A 17,064-nucleotide genomic window follows, 5' to 3' on the forward strand; every position below is an offset into this window, starting at 1 on the left:
ACATACCATTGATGCTTCAAATTAATCTTGTACCAGGTTTTATTGATGGCAAACAAGACGACAGAAGATGGTTTTACTTGTCCAGGGCCTATAGACACAGTTTATACTGTATCTCCCTCTGACAAATATGCATGGATGAAATTATTTACTGATATTTATTGCAATACTGATAAATGTTGGCTATCCTATTTCTTCAGCCATGATGGGGTTTTTTTTTCCTTCATAGCTAGCGGATGGTGCTTAAATCACAGTTAGCTTTAAACTAAGGCTATCAGTGTTAACATGTTAACGCTTGCCATTAATCTGAAAATGTGACAATATTTTTAACACAAATTAATCATATTACCAAGTTACCAAGCACAACAAGTCTGAAGTACCACCTTCAGACAAAGAACATCCTTGCTGATGTTAATAAAGATGGTAGCACTGAGACTGTTTATAGCGACCTTTGTCAAACTACACTAGCAGTTTGCAGCCAGGGCAAGTCCATCAACAAAGTGACAACAGTTAAGCTAACCAATATCACCATTCACTGTATTGCACAAAGGTACATGGCCATACTTGCCTCAACAGTGAGAAACTGTTTTCATTGGCAAGTCACATTATGAAGAAGAGGTCAGCTCTGTAATCTGAAAATGTGTAAGATAGTCTGCCTGAGCAACTTGTTAAACTGGGTGACTGGAGTCATGTCACACAAATTCACTATTTCATGTAATCTTATTCAACTAAGCTGAGATGTTATGATAAAGTAAACTGAGTAGAGGAATTTTTTTTTTATCATGCATTCATTTTTCCCAGCACTACACATTTATTTGTTTTATCTCCCCCCAAAATACCATAAACATCATTACAGATGCAGTTCTGAGAAACACATCTACACCTACTTGATCCAATTCAAAATTAATAACAATAGAACAGGGGTTAGCACACACAACTTTCCTCACTCCACAAAAACTAAGCATCTGTGTTAATTGTGCAAGTGTCTGCATCTTCAAGTCAGAAACCCTGTTCCCCCGAGAGTATTCTACAGTATTGCAACTCGCATGCCAATTTTAGTACATCCCACACCCCATCACACACACACCCACTCACTCTCACATTCATCTGTGTTTAATGGATCAATTTCCAAATTAAGTGTACAGTGTAAAATTGTCCACTGGAAATGACTATCAATCAAAATGGTGAGTGTGAGGACAAACATGCACTCACAAACATACATACACACACACACACACACACACACACACACAGTTTTCATATGGAGGAGAAAGTGAAGAATTCCAAGTTGAAAATCCCATTGGGAATCTCTGTGCTACTAATTTAACAAATTTGTTTCTAAATCTATTTTGTTAAGTTGTGCGCTCTTGAGTATGTATTATCCATTAGCATAGAACCAAGCACTGCAGTGTGCTACTACAAGTTGCATCATATACATTCTACATCAAATCAAGATGCACAGAACAGCGCTTCAGATGAGCAGATGAGAGTAGAAGACACTCTGAGCATGCTGACGGATTAGTGGTTTCCTTTGATGCAGACCAAAAACAGCTTTGACTATATGAGCATATATGAACGACGAAGTACATATTCCACTAAACTACCATTCTCCCTTGGTCAGTCTCTCTCTCTTTCTCTCTGGTTCTCTTCCTTCTCATCCTTTCTTTGAACCATATCTAAACTTTGATTAGTGAGTCACCTGGCCCACCTTTGTACACTGTCAAACACACACGCAAACATGTACATGCATGCACATACATGGTAGGCCTCTGCATAAACAGAGGGACAGGTTATCAAGTAACTCAATGTGGATTATGTTCAAGGACGTTCAAATATGTGAGGAGAGAGAAATGTTTTTATCTTCCTTGTTTTGTTTTGTTTGTTATACTAATATGATTAGATATTGGGTTACTGAGAGGGCACCTGCATTGTAAGAATGTGCATTTGTGTGACTGAAGTGAATGAATGAGAGTAAATATGATTTATGCTTATTAATTACATCTTTTTGTAATTAATATGACGCTTTATATCTCTGAGTGTACGTTGCTGTATGTGTATGTACATTGCTGTACGTGTGTGTGTGTGTGTGTGTGTGTGTGTGTGTGTGTGTGTGTGTGTGTGTGTGTGTGCGTGCGTGCGCGCGTGTGTGTGTTTTGCATCTCTCCAGCAAAACATTAGGTATAATCAAAACCAGCAGGAGGTGGATAGTTCATAGTGCACTGCTGGAAATAAATACTCCCTAATACCCCTCCAAATTCTTAGCTTGAATATCACACAATACACAGACCCATTGCAATATGGCCAAGTTTTAAGACAGGTTTAAGCCAGGAATTAGAGTCGCATCTGAGCTAGTGCATTAGTTCCTAGTTCCAGCCCTGGGCATCCTGTTCTCTGCTAATGTCAATGTTCTGTTCACTCTTATATGCCTCTTTCTCTTCATCAGCTAAACATTGTTCCTTTCATGGACTGAAATGTGGAGTTATATGCATTGTAATGGAGTGAGTGTTTAGCATCTGTAAAATGTCATTTTTAGTAAAATCTCCCAAATGTGTGTGTCTGTACATGTGTATGTGTCTGTGTATGTGTGTGTGTGTGTGTCTGTGTGTGTACATGTCTGCATATTTCTCCATTCAGGAGATTACTACATAACGAGAGTATAAGTGAGAGAGATTTAGCACAAATAAATACTTGAGCATTGACTGTAATTTAGAAAGTAAGAAGATGTGAGAATAACAGGTAGACAGATTATCTGTGTGTTTGTATGTTTTTGAAAGTTCCAGAACCTGTTGAGTGTTGAAGTGGTTTATTAATGAACAGTGCCTGAGAAACATGACAACTCTGGCCTGACAAAAGTCTTCCAGTACATACACACACACAGATACATGCATAAACACACACATACACACACACACACACACACACACACACACACACACACACACACACACACACACACACACACACACACACACTCACACTCACGCACTCACTCTCTCACTCTCACACACACACACACACACACATATTCCATGTGTATACAGTCATCTCTCAGACTGGATGTTTCAGCATGGCTCAGAACATAAACACAAGAAAGAAAGACATACCCGAGCCACTCTGTAAGCTGATATAGTAGGAATATCCACTGTTTAGGCACAGAAGAAAATGTCTTAGGGTGACCGTATAGTTAGCTTTAAATCTACCTAATATACTTAATATAATGTCATTAAACAACCAATGTTTACAATGTTCACTGTTACTTTGTTACAAGAATCTCAGTGTATATTAAGTATTCTGTCGCACCTTTTTTTCAGGGTACTGTCACCATTTTTGATGAAAAAAATGGCAGATAAAAGAAATACAAAAACTTCCCATATTTACAGTATTTTCCTGTTGTGCATGTGTGTGTGTGTGTGTGTGAGTGAGAGAGAGAGAGAGAGAGAGAGAGTGAGAGTGAGAGTGAGAGAGAGATGAAGTATTCTGGCTAAGCACCACAAGCTTCCACAAAAATATATTAAAATGATATCCTGTGTCTTGATCTGAGGTGTATGAGTATGAGTGGTATGAGTCCCTGGGCAGCGTCTTGGGATCAGTGTATTAATGATGGAGCTGGGTGTTCAGGTTGTGTATAATAGCCCATTCTTTCCAGTGAATACATCATATATATGTTTCACATTTTTCAGATACGTTCACAAAACTCTGAATCAGGCACCATGGCTGGCCTTTTGAAGGTGAAGTCTAAGTTCTACTGAACTCTGCTAATGCATATATAATTCAAAGATGTATCAAAAAGATATTCCGTTATGCCAGACTATAGTACATCCAGACATATATTAAATTTACACTCACACTGACCACTTATTCTTAGCAGTCCTGAACATGCATGGACACGGCTGCTTATGCAGCCGGTGTTCATTACAAGGAAAGCTGTAAATCATTGCTGATGTTTAAACACCATCATGATCTCCATGAAGAATTATACACACAGTCCCGGGAACAAAGCAAAAGTGGCTATTTTTTCTTGACTCTTGCAGTAACACAAAAGACAGAATTGCCAGTTGGTACAAGCAATGCCTCTTGGAAAGAGAAGAACCATATCTTTTTGCAAGTCCCGGTCAGGTTCCCCTGTCATGCATGTGAAACACACCTCATGGACACATCCATCCCAATATATCATACTCTTAAAGAGTTTGATCAGATAAAGTACATTGTCTATAGTATAGATGTATTGTAACTAAACTCTAAAGATGAGTATGTCTGCAAGGAGCAAGGATTGAACTAAACTTTCAAAGGCAGCATATCTCTAGTAATAGGGTTGCACACTTTTGCAATAAAATATGACTAAAAAACTTGCACACTGTTTTTTTTTTTTTTACTTACAATTGTATAAAATAAATATAATATTAAATAAAAATGACATGATGACCCAAAGAGAACCTTAACTGTTAGTGTGGCAGGATGCTATCTCTGTTTTGATTATGCAAACTATGTATGGAAACACAATTCTTTTTTTTCTTTTTTTTTGTGATTTTTGCATATTAGATATCTCCAGATATCTCTTTAATTGTGTTTTGCTCTTCCTCATTTAGAAGATAGCCAGTTTTTTCCATTGACACTTTTTATCCTAATAGAGATAGCAAAATGCACACACGCACGCACACACACTCTAACTTTCATACACATACACATGAACATACACTTGAATACTAGTGTAGCAATCTCCCTCGTTCTCTCTTTCTAACCTCACAAACACACACACACACACACACACACACATCTGAGGCGGGCACAGTAGACAGGTGGGGTCAGTGGGACTCTAGTTTCTAATTGGCTGTTGCCGTAGGAACCATAGGACAGCTGCTATTCTGGCTCAAGATTCTTGATCATCCAAGTGATTCCTGGATGGAAATAATTCCATGATGACACACACCATATAATGTACTATAGCACACACATATTTGCATACACACCCACACTTCCACATGCACATATCTCTGTAAGGTCTTCTGTAAAGACTGGATAATCAAGTCTTTATAAGATATATTGGATTTAATTGTCACTTTAGCGACTCATCTCAAATTATCAAGTGCACACACACACAGAGCTCTTGGTGTTCAGGCTTTCTCAAGCTGTCAGCATAACTTTAACTATTATTTCCTCCCTGTCTCTCTTCCTCTCGCATTTTCTTTCCCCCTCTCTCCCTCATAGCCGCATCTTTTTCTATCACTTCTCTACTTTCTCCCCTCACCCAGTTCCTCTCTTCTTTCTTTCTCTCTGTTCCAGTGGTCAAATCTATACTGTCACACATCAGACACCAGTCAACAATCCCAATAAAAGTATTTCTGCATGCTCTGCAAACAGGCTGAATAGGGAACCATTTTAAATTTCACCATGAAGTTCTTCTGGAGAAGCTATAGCTACCATTTCTAGGTTTGCTTGCTTTCTCACTCTCTCTCTCAGAGTGGTGTGTGTGTGTGTGTGTGTGTGTGTGTGTGTGTGTGTGTGTGTGTGTGTGTGTGTGTGTGTTATATTGTCTTGAATTTTTGTACTACCAAACTGGTGTAGACCAATCGCAATCCGTTTTACTCTGGTTGATCAAAAGTCAATACAGTTGTGTCCCAAATTCAACAGACATTTATCAAAGTCTAGCACTCATTCTGAAAACATTTTCCAGCTGTTCAGATTCACATTGTTCAGCTCTAATATAGGGTTTTGGTTCAGCCATAAGTTATGGTGGGTTTCAATGAGGCTAGTTACATAATCAGATTTGACATAAAATCTGTAGCAAAGCTGAATTCATAACTCATTGAACACTTAATTTAGTATGCATATAAGTCTAGTTTATGCCATGCACTCCTAGACTGGACACTGTAAGAATTAGTTCAGCATAGGGAAAGTACTGTACAGGGCAGCAGTTTGCCTATAGAGTGAGTTTGTTGGAACCAGTTCAATAAGCCTCAATCTGCCCTCCTCAGCATCCAGACTGCAAACTCAGACATTAGGCTGGAGTGCAGTACCTGAAGTAATTGTTGGGAAGTCTAGAATGTTCTCCCCCATACACACAGGTTCTTTTTTGGAACATTCCAAGGCCAACTGCCAGAATTAAAATATAAATTTTTGATTAGTGTGACCTTAAAGAGGCTTTTCTTTACGCTTCTCTTAAATAAAAGACAACTGATTAATACAAAACTTTCATAATTTCTCTTAATTCTGGCTCATTGTACTGGTTTTCCCTGATTCGTGGAAATCCAATAATAGTATATTTGGGGACCAATAAATTATGACAAGGGACTCGGATTGTGGTCTAACGTAAAAAGTATTTTTAATACTGATAAAATAGATTCAGTAATGTAGACCTTTAGGAAACATTTGAAAGACAATGCCATGAATTAAATAAACTCTTTCTTCCAGTATGCTCTGAATGTACCCTACTGAGAGAAGCTACTGACCATTATTATACAAATAAAGTTGTCAGACTAGGAACCACCATCCTCTTAACAGAAATACTAAAACAGTAATAGTAGACTAAGACTTGTAATGTAATAAGTTAATATTAGAATACAGCTGAATCCCAAAACTACAGATAAAACCTAAACAATACAATCCCACAAAAATGTGCAGTGAAATAGAAGATGCGGTATCAGGCTACTGCTAAACATGGTTTCAGTGCAGAATTCTGTCTCCATTACCAATTTTCAGCAACACTTAGACCAATTAATTATCTGCATGAGACTGTTATGTCCACATCACATTGAATTATCTCTGCGAAATTCGCCATTTTGCCTCCAATCTGTTGATTTGTCAATCTGATTCGCCATTTTACGTTTTTTAAAACTGTTGCTCGGGTACCCAGCGCGCACGCTTCCAGGCCTGTTTTAATTAAATCAAAGGGTGATATATCAGAGCGTGATACGACTAATGACTAATTTGGCAATTTTTTACTGCACGTTTTGTTGCGACAGCCAACCTGGACAGGTCGAAATACAGTGAATTCGACTGGAAAAGGTTTCCTTCACGACACATCTGCACCCAGTACCGGAAATTTCGGTTTTATCTTCCATATCAAACTATGAGGCGATTCTGGGCACTCTGCGAATGTGTCTTGTTTAAGTATTCCGTGCTTGTCTTCCTAACGTGCAGGTGGAAGCGCATGTGACTCCCTTTATCTTACGGTTTTTTGTGTGTGTGTGTTTTTTTTTTTGCGCTGCGAGCTGAGTCGTGAAGCGCCGCAGACAATATACCCATTTTTCCTCCTCCATTGTTCATGCCGTGCTTTCTTTTTCGTTTTTTTCCAGTCTCGCCTAATTTCAGATAAAAAAAATATGATCTGTGAGCTAATATGATCGCAGGATTGGTTAAAGGGTTTGAGTCTGGGGGACTCATTAGTCTGTAGGACATACTCTACTGCCACTTGCGTTTGTAATGCATGCAAGAGCGCTAGGCATTTCCACGCTCAGACCGGGAGCCGTGCGCAAGCATTTGGCCATTAGAATGATTGTCTGCAGTATCTATGTAAGCACGCATCGTATCAATTGTCGGATCTGTAGTGCGCTAAAGTTCGCTAATTTTCTGTGGGTTTAAATATCAAGGCAAGATCGTCCTAATTATAAATTAGGCGCCAATCGTTTGAGGAAAAAGTCAATCAATCCTTCATCCACACCCTATATCTACTGCGCATGCGTCCCGATGAAACAAAGGCTCAGACAATTATTGATGTAATTGAAAGAAAAATGTATAACTGTACAACAAAACCTCACCGTTCTGCAACCAGTTCGCTTAAAGCACAATTATTCCAACTAATTTGATTGTTAGAAAGAATCATTAATTTGTAAATTATACTTTCCATAAAACACACACTAATAGACAATACAATACCACTAAATACAATGTTGTGCGCGTGTGTGTACACACACACACACGCATTTGTTTGTGTGTGTGTGTGTGTATGTGTGTGTATGTGTGTGTGTGTGTGTGCAAAATGTGTCACACCTCCACTCTAAGACAAAAGGCTTTGGTGAGGATGAACACTTATTCCAATGATTTATTTATTCCTTTTTCTTTCTTTTTTAACTTCATACAATTTATACAATTAAACACCTTTCGATTTTACAGACAGTACGGTTCCGCAAAATCATCAAATTTAGAACTGATTAAAATGCAATGTGTTCTTGCATAATATATTAAATTTGTGTTAGTTTTCAGATACGTTTTACAAAAAGCCCAAAAGGGTTGAATAACGACTAAAATATTCGGTTCGAGTACAATACATTCTGTCAGACGGCGCGAGCCTGCTCCGTACACGCCCCTCTCTGCTGTCAGTTTATGAGCATGAATTACAAAATCTTTCAACTACATCGTGCAATATAATAAATATACCCTTCACCCAATAAAACACTGGTTTGCAATGCCGCTCAAGTATGCGTTCAAATTTATGTACATACCAGTTCACAGCTGTGTATTTTTGGGTTCCAATGGATTCGATTGAGACTCGAGGTTTTTTTTTTTTGACAGAAACACCATAAACGCGGGGGGAAAAGCCCATGAGGATTCTAATACACTGTGTGGATGAATCTTACCGTCGGCGGTGGTCTTTCCTAGACGACCCTTTCTGAAGTATCTGCTCGCTTTTTGGCGTCTTTTCCCCGTGCGCGTGGCGGCGGATGTGCTTATTCGTGCTGTCCACTCTAAAGCTCGCGCTGCATTTCTCTTTTGCGCGCGCACTCTCGCGCTTGGAGGTGGGTGGGTAGGGGGTGCTGTTCGCCCCGCGGACGCGCAGTGAGCCGCGGGGTTGGGGTAGGCGATGGGGGTGGGTGGATGTGTGCTGAGGGGGCGGTTAGGAGGCTTGTCCAGCTGGGACAGGGCACATCTAACACAGATCAACAATACTAGCATTTTCTCTCGCGCCTTAAACATTTTAAAACTAGGATTAGTCTAAAAGAAATCTAAAATAAAATATAACTGCCAATGACCAGACCTAGTAACCCATGTGGCAAATTCTACTCCTGCTCTGTGTAGTCAATCAAATTCTGTCTTTAATGCATTAAAACCTAAGTCCAGCTACCATGGTGGCAGCGTGCGTGAATCAAAGGATGGTCGCGCAGGCTCAGCTTTGTACTTGAGCAGTCTCTTCCCGCCCCCTGGCTGGATACCGACGATGCTGCAGTAGTGAACCGAATGACCTTTTTGTTGATGGTGGTGGCGGTGGTTGTTGTGGTGGGGGGGATATAATGTGGCAAGGTATAAAGAAGAGGCAAGGAAAGAGATTATGAAGGATAGAGATGCAGAGAAAAAAAGGAGAGCAGAACAAAGATAAATAGGTGTTATAATCTCGCAGTTAGCATCTTTGCTACTCATGCTCAAGCAACGGAGAAAAAATCTAATTCTATTTAAAAAGTAATCAAACAGAATATTTTATACCCTAAAATAATCAAGCTCAAATGCACTAGACAAGCTATTACTTTAAATGAGGGAGTATAATGAATTAAATCATGATGGCCCATTCTCATGAGGCACAACAAAATAACTGCTTTCTTCCTCTTAGACGCGTTTTTGCTCTGAAAATAGGGTTGCAAAATACATTGCGTATGTGTGTTATAGAAGTAACTACATATAAGAAAAATAAATATCTAAGGCTGCGACCTAATCCTTACCTTAACAAGAATGACCAAATTTAAGTGTTTTTTTATCAGTTAAATAAACCAAGCCTGTAGTTTTGTGGAACTCATTCATTTGTCAATATTTTTCCATAGAACTATTTTAATTTGTCAGGACCTGACTAGGTGTAACCCCTGATTTTCAATGGCTTTCCAATGGTAGGACACACACACACACACACACACACACACACACACACACACACACACACACACACACACGCAAATCCCTAGAAAAAAATAAAATAACTAATGTTGCATGCACGCAGTGGTCAGTATTGTGATTCACCATATTACCATTAGATGGTGCTATAACACCAGTACCAGTTCAGCCAACCAGCTCAATATAATGCAGATTACTAAGGTGGTGTACTGTATATTGTACGTGCATCCATATATGTTATAGCCAGTGGTATCAGGCATCCCTTTTTAGGGGGCACAAATAGAACATAGCATAACCTAAATGGAAAAAAAAACAGTGCATAAAGAATTTAGAAATAGTACACATTACTAAGTAATTAGGAACATATATACATACATACATATGCAAAACAACATATGTACCCAAAAGGTCCATTTTCTTATGCTACATGTTCCTATCTATGTGTGTATACATACAACATCAGATGGAAGACCCTCATACCAAACAGCCATCAGCCTGTCTATGAATTTCCTAAACTAATCTCTTACCGCTTCCAAGTTCCCATTCTTTGACCTCTTGGTCTTCACAGCAATGACCATCAGTTAAGACATTCTGCCCTATGTCATGGTGGTTCTCAGTCTGTTCTTAAAGGACTGAGAAGCTCCCTACAGGAAGTAACGGTTAGAGTTATGACCAGATGATAGAGTGCACACTTATCTCAAGGTTCGCTCTCCATAAGTGTGTTGAGATTATCCTCCCATTGTATCCTATGGATCAGAAACTTGTACTTTGTACAACTTGTACTTTGTCTCAAAGTGTGCTGGAATTACTCCTCACTTGTAATAGCAGTGGGGGTATTTCTGATACTGAAGGCTTTAACAAACTGACCACATAGGTTAGTAGAGATAGACTTTCCTTATTAAACCTGTCTGTGATGCACTGTCTGGCAAGACTCAGAGTTGTAAAATAAAAGTTGACCATAATCTCATCCTTTTTTGTGAAGTTTGGTTCTCCCACCTATTGTCAAGCCTCTGACTCTCTTTGGCTGAAATTCCACATGTATTGTTGAGCCTATCCTTTCTAATTCTAAACATCTTCAAATGATCCATCTGATCGTGTCGCCACCAGCTCAGCTTTGCAGTCATAAAAATGGCAGCTGTGCAAATAACTATCTTCTTAATCTGTAGGTACTTTGATATTTCACTAGTGGCTGACATGACTTAAAGCCACCAAATGTAAGCAAAACATTGCTCAGCATCTAAGACATGCCAGCTGTATCTCTATCAAAATTCTTCTCTGTCTGCTAGATCTCCTGTAGAGTGTTCAGTTGGGAGTACCACAGATGGGAGAGTCATAAAAAGTACTTTACTGTTGTCAGTCTTGACTGACCACGTTGTGTCACTGAGAGCTTTTAGGGTTAGGGGCATTCTGGTTTGTTCCTATGTGTCTCTGCATATCTGCAAAAAGCCTCTCATTCAGTTGACTTCCATGAAAGCTGTTTTACAACACCAAAAAACAACAAAAATAAGGTTCAGACGATGTGTAAAACAATGCACAATGCCTTCTCACTATTCTGTTATGATAGGCTAGACTCCCTTGTAAACACCTGACATGGTACACAACCACTGTAGCCTTGCCATCTGATATTTTCACATCATGGCCAACTTTGTTCAGGGTTTCCAGGAGACAGCTGGCTAGACTTCTACCAGTGGTATCATACACATGCATCATATAAATCAAACATTCGTTATCCACAGACCTGAAAACAAATGTCATTGGATCTTGTTTTGGTGCATCAGGTGTTGTGTCCAGACAATCTGAAAAGAACCAATTTGCCTTCAACTCATCTGTAATGTGACTCTGCTGCCCAAGCAGCTGATCAGACTTTTAGACCTTTAGCAGACATGTAAGAAGGTCCATGTAGATTCTTAAGTTAAATTGAGTGTGGGGAATGCTGTTATACCCAGCAACCAGATAATTTCTCTGAAAACTCTCTCCTTTGTTTGCTTCAGTTCTAATTCAGTTGGTAATTTAAGGTGGATGCTATATCTGCCAATCTAAGCACAGTTTTGAATCTGTATTCTCACTCTGTTTTGAGCTTCATCTGATCGGTTCTTTGAATAGAAAGCTATTCAACAACTGGCGTAGTTATTAAATGGATTTGCCATTTCTTGACATTCACAAAGCATTTTCTGTGCCTCTGAGGCTGATCTCCAGCACCTATAAGCCCTCAAAAGCAAACCATCTGCTCCAGAAGCTTTTATGCTCCAACAGCATTCTGACTCTGCTGAGGCACTGTAATCAAGCCAGTTATAATTATGAAACCAGTTTTTGCTGAAACCCCTCTGCTTTCCTCCAAGTAAACTATGTAGATAACTGTCTAATTCCTTTCTAACAGGGCCTTTTTAACATAAGCATCCCTTGTCAGTCTGTCTTTGGGAGTTATGAAGTCTGTCTTCCGCTAAAAATTTAGTGAAGTGTAAAAAAAAAGTTCAATCAAATAAGTAGTACATTGTCATTCAGCCCTCCAGAACTACCACTAACTACAGTTCCCAGAAGCCTCTGGGGAGATCATTATTGCCAGAGCACTAATCCAGCACACCTGTGCATCATTACATTACTTTTACATATGCTGCCCACACGCTTCTTCACTGCATAGTATTGCCTCTAGCTACTGGAGGCTATAGAGTGTTGTACATGGTGACTTACTGTTTATTTGTGTATTGAGCTATTTACTTTCTAGTCCACTTATGAGTTTTACCTTGCCTGTGTTTCTCCTGTTTGCCCCTGCCTTACTTTCTGCTACTCTGATTTTGGACTTGCCTTTTGGATTTGTTTGACTTTCTTTCTGGATTTTTACCTAACTGTTTGTGAAGTTAATAAACCATTTGCATTTTGTCATCTGTGAGCTTCTGACCTGTCTAGCTACATGACAAAATACTTTGCCTACATGCAGATGGTAGATTTGGAAGCCTTAGCGAAGGCTATTGCAAGCTAAGGCCAGCTGTTGGAACAACAACGACAAAAGGTTTTAGAGCACCAGATTCTTATGGCTCAGCTCATGATAGTTACAGGCTTTAGGTCCCTCCTCCACCAGACAAATCACTCCTGTGTTGCCCCCTCATCCTCTGGTTTCAAAGGGAGATGTGAGTATGCCTGAGCTTTTTCTTGGGACTCCTTAAAAGTTTTGGGTTTTTTGTTGCAATGGTCCATATTTTGCTAATCCTGCTCCGAGCACTGATCACTCCAAGATATTGTTACTGATTTCCTGGCTTACAGGCAAGGCCCTTGAATGGGCTACTGCTGTATGGAGTAGTTTTAATATGATGCCTTATGAACAGTTCCTAGATCAATTTAAGGCTGGTTTTGATCACTTGCATGGTGGCCAAACAAGTGGGGAATTGCTTGCCAAATTACATCAAAGCAATAGACCAGTAGCAGAGTTTGCCTGTGTATTTTGGTGTCTAGCTGCCAGCAGTGGCTGGAATGAACCTTCTCTCATTGTGACCTTTCATAACTGCCCTAATGAGGAAATATTAATGGAATTGGCTTGTAAGGATGACTGGCTCTCTTTGGCTGACCTCACAACCTTGTCTATTTGTCTATTCCTCAGAATTCTCAATTATTTTAGGCCTTCTGTGGTTAGAAAAACATGATCTCTACATCTGTTGGTCCAATAAAGAGTTCATGGCCTGATCCCCATTTTGTTATTAAAATTGCGTACAGTACCCTACCATAGCTGTCACCTCTACTACAATAGAGGGCCCAGATATTCAAATGCCTACATGCATTTCTCTCCACAGGCCGAGGAAGCTTTCACATCCCTGAAGAGAGCTTTTACCTTAGCTCTTATCTTATCTCACATTCAAAAGGGGTTAAACCCATAGCAGATTTAGTGAGGGAATTTTTGGTCATCAGCCTCAGATATCCCTGCAATGGAGGACTGCATGCAGAGGTGTGAAAAGATCTGGGAGGAGACACACCAGTGCATAGAGGTGGTTCTACAGAGGAACAAGATAGCTGATTGCCATCAGGGTCAGTCGATGGTATATCAGTTTGGTTGTCCACATGTGGTTTTTGCAACAGTGAGGGAAGCAATAAGCTGAAGCCCAAATACATAGGCCCTTTCAGGGTACAGAATAAATTAAATGGTGACATGCCAGCTGGATCTTCCCCTTTAGATTCCTGGTTGTGTCCCTTTCATGTGTGTCTTCTGAAGCCTGTGATTTCAGATTCCTTCTGCCCCTTCACTGCTACAAACCAGACCCTCCCAGGTCGGTTATACCTGGGAATGATGGATCATTAGCCAGCCTGCATTGCTTCTTAACAAGTGCAAGAGCTAGCAATTTTGACACTGTTTGACCAACTTGCAAAGACATTAGGCTGCTGCTATTTCACATTTAGGGGTGGTCAACTCTAAAATGCTGCCAGGAAAACAGACCCTACCAGAGGAACAGATCAAATAGTCTTGCAAGCCAAACTGTTGGTGTGATGGTAGGACCTTCAGACCCTTGTGACCAGTGGCTTCTCATGTGGTATGCATCAGGATTACAGGCCATCAGATGCTTACAATAGTGGATCACAGATTTCCTGACTGATCATGAAGAAACAACACATGACACTGGGAAAACGCACCTCAGACTCTCCAGACTACTCCAGATGCTACTGCTGGAATATGCTGCTGCATTGCAGATGCCTGGAGCCATGCAAAGCCTGTCACTCAGTTCAAACACTATTAGACTTTTTATACTGTTGAATCTGTACCTAACCCGTGTCTTTCTTGACCAATGAAATCAATTCTGGTTCTGACTTTTTTTTATGATAGCTATTTGGGCTGGTTGATGCTAGGGTATGTACCAGTTGGTCTGCAGGTTGAGCCCAAGATTTATTTGTTCAGGGCTAGATATGATCTGCCTCAATGAATATGTCAAAAACAGAGTGCTAAAGACACTCTGAAAAAATATTTAGGCTTCTCTATGTATTAGTTTATCATGAATTTGAGGAAAAAATGTCATACTCAACCTAGTGCCAGACATGTAATGCGCTCATGTTATTTCTCTCAAAAATGCCTCTATAATCTATATGCACTAACATGACATTGTATGACACACAGAAGAGTGTGTATGTGTGTAACAGATGTTATGACAAATTGATAATTTGGACATGTATGTGTGTGCAGAGGGGGTGGTAAACTTTCCAGTAAGCAGAAATGGTATAGGGAATTAATTCCACAATCTGGGTGCTCAGAAAAGAGATAAATGTCTTCTATGTCTGTTGAGGGGTGGTTATCCAAGATGTGTTGTACAAGGGTGCAAAACTCAAACCTGAATTTTTCCAGATCATCTGTAACATGGCACCCATCTCCCATAATGCACCACAGCAGTCTTGGAAAAACCTCAAAAATCAGAGAGCCCTTTCAGCATGTTTTCATGCCAACAGGTCTGGTGAACTCAAGACCTAAAGAGCTTGGATTAAATCAAAGGTCATAGTTTCCTGGAAATTTGAGTTAGCTAAAAAAAAAAGCAGCTACTTATTTTCATTTTTAAGGTACTGGGGACTATAAATGGACCTCACTAAAGTATAGACCACTAGAAAAATGCTTATTCTATCTGTTTCTTTCCCTCTGCCAGTGTATCTTTCTTGCCATCTCTCCCTGTGGAAGAGCTAAATCTTTCTCAGGGATCTGAAGCCAAAGGAAATGTTTATACTCATGTTCCGGTGTTCAAGCTCTCCTTGAGTTTTGTGTGCGTACATGTACTTCTGCAATGGATGTTTACTGAAACAGTTTTCTAACATCCTGTAGCCCAAGGAAACTAAACTCCTATTGTGTTTATATGTGTATCACACTCATCATCTCCAATCTTCTATGCTTTGGTGAGGTTAAAGTTAGATGTAGACTTAGGTGTAGGCATTGCTTAATTTAGTTGCAGTAATATAGATGTCTGTGGAAATGCCCCACAAATATAGTACAAGAAACATGTTTATATGTATGTGGGTGGCCATATAAATAAACACAAATTCAATACAGGACTGAATACTAGAAAAGCTGAGTTGACCTGGAGACAGGTGACAGACACATGCTATGAGAAAGATTAGAGCATTTTGACCTTTCCTGTTTTCTGGAACACAGGTCAGCCTCCAATGTAAGACTGTGTTTTTTGTTGGTGTGTATGTACATATATTAGTTAAAACTGCTCACATATAAAGACACACAGTCATTGTTCAGGGTCACTCAAGTCTCTATTTCAGTCATAACATGCAGATAGTCATGAGCAGGAAGAGAGATAAGGGCAGAGAGGAAGCAGCGAAGGGCTACACTGGCAGCTCAAGGCTGGGCTTCTACAGTAATGCTAGCTTAATGGTTATAAGATCTAGGAGTAAAGGTTCACGGCCTGGTGTCCTTGATGGCAGTACTGGGACAGGTCCCCCGTATGTTCTCATCAAACTTTTGACTGAGTCCCAGTCATGGGAAACTACTGCCTTACACAGTTTAGTTTCATTGCTGTAACTCATCTCATGAGTCAGAGTAGGAAGCAATTATGAATTGCGTGGTCTTCCCCAGTCCTGAACTTGAGAACCATCACCGACTTAGAACATTACGTAGAACACATTAGTCCCTAGTTTGGGAAGAGCTGATTTCTATTTTAAAACTGTTCACTTATCCTCTCTGATCTGAATCAAAGTTCATCATTAGCCTGTCCAGAATGTCAGTTCCAATATTAGTGTCTTGTGTGCCACAGTGATATGGAAACTTGAAACTACATATCTCAAAAAACATTATGGCAAATCTCAGCACATTCTGTCTCAGGATGTATTGCTCCAACTATTCTGCCCTTTCTAGTTGTCACATTTTTTTGGCATGGGAGGTGTTTTTTTAATTACAGATTAAATGTATATGTATATAATTTTTTGCAACAGGTACTTTCAAAAAAGGATCTTTAAAGAAGTCAACTTAATAGAGAATACAGGTCCAGGCCACTAATGAGCAGGACCAAGTCAACAGGCACATGAAAACCACCCAAGAGCTAGAGGTAGAAACCGTGAGAGGAACCAAGGCTTGAAAGAGAAGACCATCCACCTCTGGTCCACAGAAGATGGCAATAAAGTTGCAAGATGGCAACATTTTTTTATTATAGCTCAAGATATAAGAATGTTGAGTTAAGAAATTAGTAATAAAATATATAAGTATGTATAAAGACGCTAAGTAAGCTAATTAGTGAGTCAATATGTTTATGATTAATCAGGCTAATTAGTGAGTCTAGCGGGAAGGCAGAG

The 17,064-nt window shown here is 39.7% G+C and overlaps 1 protein-coding gene across 2 annotated transcripts in view; it reads right to left on the bottom strand.

Annotated features, from left to right (window-relative positions):
* basp1 (brain abundant, membrane attached signal protein 1) overlaps window positions 1-8,741 on the bottom strand; it is a 13,755-nt gene extending 5,014 nt beyond the window's left edge. Inside the window, exon 1 of one of the 2 annotated variants that reach the window (XM_027020866.2) lies at window positions 8,571-8,741. The gene's annotated coding sequence lies outside the window, so the exon portion shown is untranslated. The remainder of the gene's footprint in view (window positions 1-8,570) is intronic. The other variant, XM_027020865.2, reaches the window with a different exon arrangement.
* Between the last annotated feature and the right edge of the window lie 8,323 nt (window positions 8,742-17,064).

Source organism: Electrophorus electricus, chromosome 7, assembly GCF_013358815.1.
Source record: "Electrophorus electricus isolate fEleEle1 chromosome 7, fEleEle1.pri, whole genome shotgun sequence".
Classification (NCBI taxonomy): Eukaryota; Metazoa; Chordata; class Actinopteri; order Gymnotiformes; family Gymnotidae; genus Electrophorus; species Electrophorus electricus.